The following is a 10,382-nucleotide window of genomic DNA, read 5'->3' as shown; positions in this document are numbered from 1 at the left end:
CCCGTCCTGCACCCACATGTGTGTCTTAATCGCTACCAGGTACCAGGTGTTGAGCTGGGTGTAGGGTATGCAGATGTCAGCACCTCAAAAAGGGGACGGGGCTTCCCTGGTGACTCAGTGGTAAAGAATCCTCATGGAGACATGCAATCCCTGGTCTGGGAAGATCCCATGTGCCTCGGGGCAACTAAGCCCGTGTACCACAACTAGTGAACCTGTGCTCTAGAGCCTGGGAACCACAACTACTGAGCCCAAGTGCTACAACTACTGAAGCCTGGGTGCCCTGGAGCCAGGGCTGTGCAACAAGAGAAGCCACCGCAATGGAAAGCCTCTGTGCCACAACGAGAGAGTAGCCCTCACTCTCCACAACTACAGAAAAGCCTGTGCAGCAATGAAGACCCAGCATAGCCAAAAAGAAACAAATAAAATAAAATTATCAAAAGAAACAAATGGGACCCTTAGTGCTCACTCAGTTCCCTGGGTTGATGGTATTTACCGCCATCAGCCGGTTGTGGGAACTGGTATATAAACAGGGTAACTGGGCTATTTTGCCCAGTGGTTTTTCCAGTGGTCATGTATGGATGTGACAGTTGGACTGTGAAGAAAGCTGAGTGCCGAAGAATTGATGCTTTTGAACTGTAGTGTTGGAGAAGACTCTTGAGAGTTTCTTGTACTGCAAGGACACCCAACCAGTCCATCCTAAAGGAGATCAGTCCTTTATGTTCATTGGAAGGACTGATGCTGAAGCTGAAACTCCAGTACTTTGGCCACTTCATGCGAAGAGTTGACTCATTGGAAAAGACTCTGATGCTGGGAGGGATTGAGGGCAGGAGGAGAAAGGGACGACAGAGGATGAGATGGCTGGACGGCATCACTGACTCGATGGACGTGAGTCTGAGCGGACTCTGGGAGTTGGTGATGGGCAGGGAGGCCTGGCGTGCTGCGATTCATGGGGTTGCAAAAAGTAGGACACGACTGAGGGACTGAACTGAAATGAACTGAACTGAACTGATTTTGCCCAAAGTCACACAGGAATATAATAGACCAGAGATCTATGGACCAATCTGATTTAAAGTCTCAATTTCCTTTGCTTGAAAATTTATGATAGTTAGACTAGATTGCTTCTAAGACCTTTGCCTCTCCAAAATTCTAGGATCCAGTTTTAATTCTACGTAACAGCTTTATTTAGCTGCTGACTCAGTTGATTATCCTTTCAACACACAGATTCTCAGCTATTGTACATTGGTTGTCCTGTTCTCTTTCCAAGATAGGATGTTTCATTCGTGGGCTGAAACATAGTAGCATAATCATTTCCATGTGATTAACCTTTTGAAGACGTGTTGAGGACAGATCTGTCTGTAAGACAGAAAGTGGAAAACTTTGTTCTTTAGCTTAGAGGCTGGTCTCTAGGGACTTGGTAAAGGACTTAGGAAGCAGAGAATCACAGCTTCTTCCAATTTGTAAGTGAAACATAAGTCGTTTTTGCCTCTAGTAAACCTTTGAAATGCTGCGGGGAACAACTAGAGAAAATCAAACTAGTTGATGAAAGGGTTTCAAGCATATTTTTGCAGATATATGAACATGTCATTGTGGGGAGGTGGTGGGGTGCAATCATTTTGGGTCTCTTGGGCTCACAAGCCAGATCTGCAAGGATCCAGATTGGACTTGTTTGGCCTGAATAGATTTGAAACACACATGCTTAGAAGGAATGACATTCTCCTGTGCCTATGTTTTCTCTCCTCCTTATGGCCTTGTATCTAGCTGCCTTGTCCCGGCCCTGGTGCTGGGGGTTCGTTCATGTTGGAGTCCCACCACCCAGGGCAGCAGGCAATGTCTTGAGGTTGAGGACCAGAGGGAAAGCAGCAGAGCAGAAGAATACTGTGACCTTAGCCCCTGGTGCACTTTGACCCTCATTGATTTGTCTTCTTGGTCCATTTAGTCAATGCTCTGAGCCTTGGTTGCCTTCTGATAAACTGAGCAATAATCTTGCAGGATATCTCTGAGATTTAAAAATAAGAAACAATGGGAAAGAACCCAACCTACCATGGGCACATACCTGCTGCTCCTTAAACAACAGCTGTCATTTCCATGTCCACTGTTCATTACATTTGGTGACCACATTTCAAGTGCTGATGACCATGCTTCTTTCAGGGGCTGCAGTGAGATGGAAGTGTTATTTATTTTTCCAGAAAGAAGGGCGTTCATCCCCTCACTCTGGTGGCTGAGAACAGACGGGGTTGCCTGGAGGATGCCTCTCATCCCTGCCCCTTTCTCTGTTCTGTGACCTCCCGGGGAGGTGCCACTTCTCCCTGTAATGAAGAGACGTCTGGGTTCGCACCCCGTTTCTGGTCTGGACAGCATATGCATAATCAGCTCATTTTCTTCTGAGGCTCGTTGTTGGGAGGGGTGGGGAGAGTTGTTAATCCAGTTGCTTATGTATAACTCTCGTCATACAGTCAATTACAGGACTCTTTCAAAGGCACTGCTGAACACGTGTTTGGCTTAATCAGTTTTGACAGCAGCCGGGCCGGGGCTGCGATTCAGCGTGCTGCACAAAGGCACGTCATTAGCGGGCTGGTCTCAGGGCGCCAATGTGTCCCTGTGTGTGCTCTCAGGGTGACGGGACTGATAAATGTCACCTCTTTATGAACTGCTCCGATCACCTCTAATGCAAGTTAAAAATAGTAGGCTTTTGGAGACTATACCAGCCCAGGGCACAAGTGCCTGCTAAGTCGCTTCAGTTGTGTCTGACTCTTTGTGACCCGCTATGGACTGTAGCCCTTCAGGCTCCTCTGTCCATGGGATTCTCCAGGCAAGAATCCTGGGGTGGGTTGCCGTGCCCTCCTCCAGGGGATCTTCCTGACCTGTGTCTCTTACGTCTCCTGCATTGGTATGTGTGTTCTTTACCACTAGCACTGTCTGGGAAGCCCACCTGCCCAGGGAACTTCCTCTAATTCATAACAATGGTAGGAACTGCCTCCAAAGAGTCCAGTGGAGAGGAGAGGACAAGAGCTGGCTTCTGAAGTCAGGTCACTTGTTCAAGCACCAGTTAACTCACCTTCTAGCCTTGTGACCTGAGCAAATGAATAACCCCTCTGTGCCTCAGTTTCCTCATCTGTAAAGTAGCAGATGGAGCCCATCTCAGGACCGAAGGGGATAAACATGAAGCATCTGGCCCAGCTCTTGGACCATCATAAGCCCTTAAAAAAGGTGAGGAGTTGTGTCCATTACCAAGGGCAGGACAGACCACTGCTTCCTGAACATGAATGTCAACATGAGACTCACAAGCACTGAGAGGTTATTTCATGCCGGGATGTACTCCACACCCTTTACATGTAGTAACTCAGGTGCTCCTAAGAAGGAAAGCTATGACCAACCTAGACAGAGTGTTAAAAAGCAGAGAGATCACTTTGCTGACGAAGATCCATATAGTCAAAGCTATGGTTTTCCCAGTAGTCATGTACAGATGTAAGAGTTGGACCATAAAGAAGCCTGAGCACCCAAGAATTGATGCTTTTGAACTGTGGTGTTGGAAAAAACTCTTGAGAGACTTGGACTGCAAGATCAAACCAGTCCATCCTAAAGGAAATCAGTCCTGAATATTCATTGGAAGGACTGATGCTGAAGCTTAAGCTCCAATACTTTAGCCACCTGACTAGAAGAGCTGACTCATTGACAAAGACTCTGATGTTGTGAAAGATTGAAGGCAGAAGAAGAAGGGGGTGACAGAGAAGAAGATGGTTAGATAGCATTGCTGACTCAATGGACATGAGTTTGAGCAAACCCTAGGAGATGGTGAAGGACAGGGAAGCCTGGCATGCTGTAGTCCATAGGGTCGCAAAGATTCAGACACAACTGAGTGACTGAGCAACAACGCATTTTGATCTTCAGCAAATTTGATGAATAAAAATATTTCTCTTTCAAAATGGAGGAATCTGAGTGTTAGCAGAGTTTCAATGAGAACACTCATTTATCTGATGGCAAAGTCTACACCTGTGATCAGGGCTTGGAGAATATACTTTAGTTTTTAAACTGCTGTCTTGTCATCATGCCTGGAAAATCCCATGGATGGAGAAGTCTAGTGGGCTGCAGTCCATGGGGTCGCTAAGAGTCAGACTGGAGCTGCAAGAGGTAGGGGTGCTTGCTAAGCAAGGATTGGGTCTGACACAGTTGCACAATTACCAGGGGAGACCCTGAGACCCTCAGGTTGCAGCTGCCAGCAGACCTTGTTCTGAGAATGGCTGGGGGTGTCCTTGAGCCTGACACTGTTCAGAAAAGATCTCGGGGTTCTCAGGGATGCAGGAATGCATCTGAAACCACATCCACAGGGCCACCCAGCTCCAGTACGGATGCTTGAACCACAGTGACTCCATTTTGATTTTTAAATGTTTACTTTTCTTTAATGATTAAAGCAGATGTACAATGCATGTTTGACGAGCCCTAAGACAGACTGTTCTGGTTAGCATAAAATTCACGTTAAATCATGTATAAGCCGGAATGACTTCTCCATCCTTCAGTATGTGAAAATTCCTTTCACCAAGACTAAGGCAGAATTTTGTGTTTCTGTACAGTCCTCTGACACACATGGGAAACTCCAGATGCATGTAAGCTGCTGGATGAACATGTGTGGTCCTGGACCTGCAGGCGTGATGCATGTGGGCCTCTTCTTTTCTTGCGCCTGATTTTTTTTGAGACATGACTGTTTCTTCTTCTCTTTCCCCTCATTCTCACTGTTTTTCAACTTCTTTTAAATCAATGTCAGTGTTTATCCATCTCTCTCTCAGTTTTGCTCTGGTCCTCTGCCCTGTAAAGCAGAATGCCTGTTAAGATAGCAGGATGTTCCAGATCATCACTGCTCCAGGTGTACTGCACAGACACTGACATCCCTCAGTTGCTTACTAGAAATGTGGAACCTCAGGCTCCCCTTCCAGTTCTACAGAGTCAGAATCTGCCTCCTAAATCTGACTCACTAAAGTCAGAGAGCCTCTGGGCTGGAAAGAACAGGAGCCTGGGCCCCTGGAGGAACTAGACCTGAATCCCACACTCCTATTGACCATCTGGGCTGCCCTGGAAAAATGCATAACCTCCTGAAATTGTTTTTAATTATAAAATGAACTTAATGATATCTTGTAAGAGTGTTGCAAGAACTGGTGATAATTAAAGTAGCTGTACTGATTATTCTGTACTCAGTATTATATGAAATGTGAAAATATGTGAAACATTTATATGAAATATTATATAATATGAAGTATTATATGAAATATTTATATGAAATATTATATGAAATATACCTGTATTGTTTCTCATTTCATTTTCACAACAAGGCTGTGAAGTAGGAGCTAGGTATATCTTAGCAATGAAAAGACTAAATTTCAGAGAGGGAAATGCTATGGTTCCAGCTTCTCTGTCTCTCTCGCTTGAGCCAGGCCTTGACCTGAACAGATAAGGACATGACTTCTGTAAACACCAGGAAGCCCACGTGCCTCTGCGGACACCATGCACACACCTTATCTATTGCCTTACCTTGTTGAGGACTAAAGGACAAATAAAATTGCTTGTATAAGAAGTATATGGCATGACAATTTGATATATGTTGTACAATGATTATCAAGATCAAAATAATTCAAATCCCATCATCTGACTTTATTAACATAATTGGCTTTTCTTCCACAGTCTTTTTTATTACTATTATTATTATTTTGGGGCCATGCTGAATGGCATATGGGATCTTAGTTCCCTGAAAGTTAAAGTGTTAGTTGCTTAGTTGTATCTGACTCTTTGGGGGCACCATGGACTATAGCCCGCCAGCCTCCACTGTCCATGGAATTCTCCAGGCAAGAGTACTGGGGTGGGTTGCCATTCCCTTCTCCAGGGTATTTTCCTGACCCAGAAAATGAACCTGAATCTCCTGTTTTGCAGGCAGATTTTTTTGTACTGTCTGAACCACCAGGGAAGAGGGATCAAACTCTCGCCCCTTGCTGTGGAAGTACAGTCTTAACCATTGGACCACCACAGAGGTCCTCCACACAATCCTTAGAGCTACCCTCTATGAGTTCACTAGGGCTGCAGTGGCAAAATCTCACAGACTGGGGACTTACACAGCATGAATGTGCTTCCTCATAGTTCTGGAGGTCAGAGTTGGAGGTCAAGTGTCGGCAGGGTTGGGGGCTGTGAGGAAGAATCTCTTCCAGGCCCCTCTCCTGGCTTCTGGTGCTTTACTGGTGATCCCTGGTGGTCCTCGTGTTCATGGCTTGTAGACCCATCACCCAGAAGTCTCCTTAATGTGTGTGTGTGTCCAAATTTCTACTTTCATAAAGACCCCAGTCACATTGGGTTAGGGCCCATCCTACTCCAGTATGACTTCATCAAACCAGTTATACCTATAAAAGCCTTTTTCCGAATCAGATCACATTGAGTCATCGGAGAACTTCAACACGTGAACAGTGTTTCAACCTATGAATACTTGTGTGCATGCCCGCTCAGCTGGTTCAGTTGCGTCTGACTCTTTGTGACCCCATGGACTGTAGCCCACCAGGCTCCTCTGTCCATGAGATTCTCCAGACAAGAATCCTGGAGTGGGTTGCCATGCCCTCCACCAGGGGATCTTCCTGACCCAGGGATCGAATCAGCATTTCCTGGTGGAATCTTTACACACTGAGCCACCTGGGAAGCCCCAGTGAATGTTTAGGGGACAAAATTAAACCCATAAGAAATCCTATGCAATAGACTTTGGCATGTATACTTTAAAGATGAAGATGATGAAACCTTGAAAAGAGTAAGAATTTTCCAAGGTCATCTAGCTTGTAAATCTGACCTTAAAGCCTAAGGCCTTGTCATAAGTCTTATTACTTCTGAAGAGAGAGCAACTGTACCCCCCGCCCATGTTGATTTTCTAGGTCAGCCTGGAGAGTTTGGGGTGAATGTAGATTTTGAGGAGGCCGAGTCCTGGTGACCTGCCCCCTGCCCTTCTTCCTTCAGCCTCATCTTTCATCTTGTGTAGATGTACTACTTGTTTATTAGCTGCCTCTGTTGCAATAAAGACAGAGTTAACATTTGCATCACAAACGGCTGATTCCGGGGGCTTTTAGTTTTCTGTAAAATTAAATTCTAGTGAAATCTCTCCTGCATTTTCTTAGCAGGGAGGTAAAAGGCCCACTTAGATGCTATTTGTGGGTTGCATTTTTAAATGAATGCAGCTGGGTATTTTGATTAACTGCATATTGAAATCCACTTATAACGAGTGAACCAAGACAATGAAAGGGCCTCAATGCTCCATTAAGATTATTTTCTGAAATTGTTCAAGTTACACAATTCAGTAGGATGTCACCGTGCTCTGGCGTCGCCTAGAAACAGGCACCGAGCCTGTGACAGCGACATTTGCCAGCTCTAGGAGACCGTGCTCTCCAGGGTGGGGTGTGCAGACCAGAGGTGCAGACCTCATCCAGGTGAAAACATCTGTGGGACCAGATTTCCGGGCAATCCTTGAGGTGTACCAGGTGCTCAGCAAATTCTAAATAGAATCACCGATGTGGCTTCTCATAAGACAAAGCAGTTCCATGGCTGGAATCAAAGCTTTCCGATTGGCTCTGCAGCCTTTAGAACATGTTCCCACCTTCAAAGAACTGTTTATTTCCCGTGGGTTCTCAGAGCCACCCACGGAAGCATTCCCTTGCCTTGAGATCTTGCCCCCTGGCCGCTGCAGCAGGCAGTTCCTGGGAGGCATCTACTGACCTCAGGCCCCTTGAGGGCTCCCAGGCTGTGAGCAGATGTCAGGGCTTGGACAGGGAGGGAAGCAGTCCATATTCACTTTGTTGACTCGCCTGTGTCCGTGCTGCTGTGAGCCAGAGGCCGGAGTCCCTGAGGTCACAGGATATACCACAGTCTGCTGGGGTAGACAGACAGTGAACATAAGTCAGCATGATCACTGCTTTGATGACAGTGGTCCAGGTGCTGGGAGAGTCCTGTAGTCAAGGGAGCCATGCCTGGGGGAGCAGTCCCATACTTGAGTTTTGCAGAAAAGTAGTGGAGGACAGGGAAGCTGCCAGGCTCTGGTCCATGGGGTCGCAAAGGATCGGACACAACTGAGAGACTCAACATCAGAGAGTAAAGCAAGAGAAGGGTGTCCAGAGAGCTCCATAAGCAGAGAGACTAGAACAGGCGCTCACAGGCTATGGAGGAGTAAGTCACAATGTATGGAGATTCAGCTCTGGAAGATGGCAAGCTACAAGGTTTACAAACCTTTTTCACCCCGGCAGAGGAAATACCATGGAGGGTCTTCATGCCCAGCAGCTTGTTACTTACTTACCAGCATCAATAAAAACACATCCTCTCTGGGGGATGACCTGAGGCCAGAGTGATTGAATCATACAGCTTCCAGATCTGGGTCAAGATCATCCTTGGGTCTCGTCATCGTCCCCTCTGAGGCCCTCCTTTATAAAATCTGAAAATGCCAGATGCAGTGTAGGTACCAGGGAAGGTTTGAAGAAAGAGACACTGTTCTTGAAGACTTAAAATATACAGACAATTTTAGTATTTAAAGTTACTTTGATAGTCTTTCAGTCAAATAACCGAACCAACACATTATTAACAAATGGTCATTTTTGTCTTTGCCTGAATCCAATCCAACCTAATGCTTTTACTATTTGTCAAGTAGAAAGCATCCCAAGGCTGTGCATTCTGTTGTTAATATCTTTAGCTTAAAAACTATCCTTTTTTTAAATCCTCTCGATGTAACATCAAACAAGTACCCAGACTTCCACAGGACATGACAATACTTTTGATGCTGTTTTGCCTTAATCTTTTCTCAGTCAGCCTGCTACAACATAAAGAGTGTGGATTATGTAGTTAAGAAAACCTGATTAAAGCCATCATTTTCATAGTTAATATTTACCTTTGATACAGAAATTCATAAACTGAATCTCAGGATCTACTACTGGTCCTTCCTCATGTAATTATTGGGCTTCCAGACTTCTCCAACCCTTGTAAATCAACTGTAATCCCTAATGCTCATTGACTTAAGCTTTCTTAAAACTTTTTCAGTATTTCTGTCAGAATTTGAATGGGATAAGATCTTCTTAAAAATCATATATGTTTTATATATGGAATCTAGAAAAATGGTACTGATAAGCCTATTTTCAGGGCAGCAATGGAGATGCAGACATAGAAAACAGACTTGTGGGTGGAATGGGGGAAGGAAAGGAAGGAAAGGGATGGATTGGGAGAGTAGCTTTGAAACATGTGCTTTACTTTACCGTGTGTAAGATAGATAGCCAGTGGGGATTTCCTATATGATGCAGGGAGCTCAAACCGGTGCTCTGTCAACCTAGAGGGGTGGGCTGGGGTAGAGGGTGGGAGGGAGGCTCAAGAGGGCAGGGACCTATGGTTGATTCATGTCTATATATGGCAGAAACCAACAAAATATTGTAAAGCAATTATCTTCCAATTAAATAAATTAAAAAACATCATATCTGCTTCATGAGGATAGTAATAAATGTGGCTTTACACATTACCACCTGCAGGGCCTTGAATGATGATAGTGCCCAGTACCTGGATAAATGAATCAAGTAAATACTCTTCATATGCTGAGTTTTCTTCTTTTTTATAATTATAATTATTATTATTTTTTAGCTGTGCTGGGTCTTCTCGCTGAGTGTGGGTTTCTCTAGTTGCAGCACATGGGGCCACTCTCTGGTTTCGGTGTTGAGGGCTTCTCACTGTGATGGCATCTTTTGTTTTGGAGCATGGGCTCTAGGAGCAAGAACAAGGGCTTCTCTGGTGGCTCAGATGGTAAAGAATCTGCCTGCAATGCAGGAGACCTGGGTTTGATCCCTGGGTTGGGAAAATCTCCTGGAGTAGGGAAAGTCTACCCACTCCAGTATTCTTGCCTGGAGAATGCTATGGACTGTATAGTCTGTGGGGTCACAAAGAGTCGGACACAACTGAGTGACTTTCACTTCACTTCATGGGCCCTAGGGCACGCGGGCTTCAGTAGTTGTAGCTCAAAGGCTCCAGGTTGGTGCATGGGCTTAGTTGCCCTGCAGCACGTGGGATCTTCCTGGACTAGGGATTGAATCAGTGTCCCTTTCATTGTGAGATGGATTCTTAACCACTGGACCACCAGGGAAGCCCTGAGTTTTCTTCTTGAAATGTCTAGAATCTTGCCTGTTTGAAACCAATAGCAGCTTTTTTTTTTTTTAATGCTAATAAATATGCTAGGTGCTGAGCTAGACCCTTCACATTCCGTATTTTGTTTAATCTGTATGATTTCTCCAGGCAGGTAGCTCAATGATTAAGGGCATAAGCCCTGGAGTCATGCTGTCTGCCTGAATCCCTGCTCTGGCTTAAGTAGCTGTGTGCTCCTGGGTAAGTTACTCAGGCTCTCTGTT

The sequence above is a fragment of the Bos grunniens genome, chromosome 11 (genome assembly GCF_055505025.1).
Source record: "Bos grunniens cultivar Pamir isolate PY7600 chromosome 11, Bosgru_T2T1.0, whole genome shotgun sequence".
NCBI lineage: Eukaryota > Metazoa > Chordata > Mammalia > Artiodactyla > Bovidae > Bos > Bos grunniens.
Note: the sequence above shows the minus strand (reverse complement) of the source record.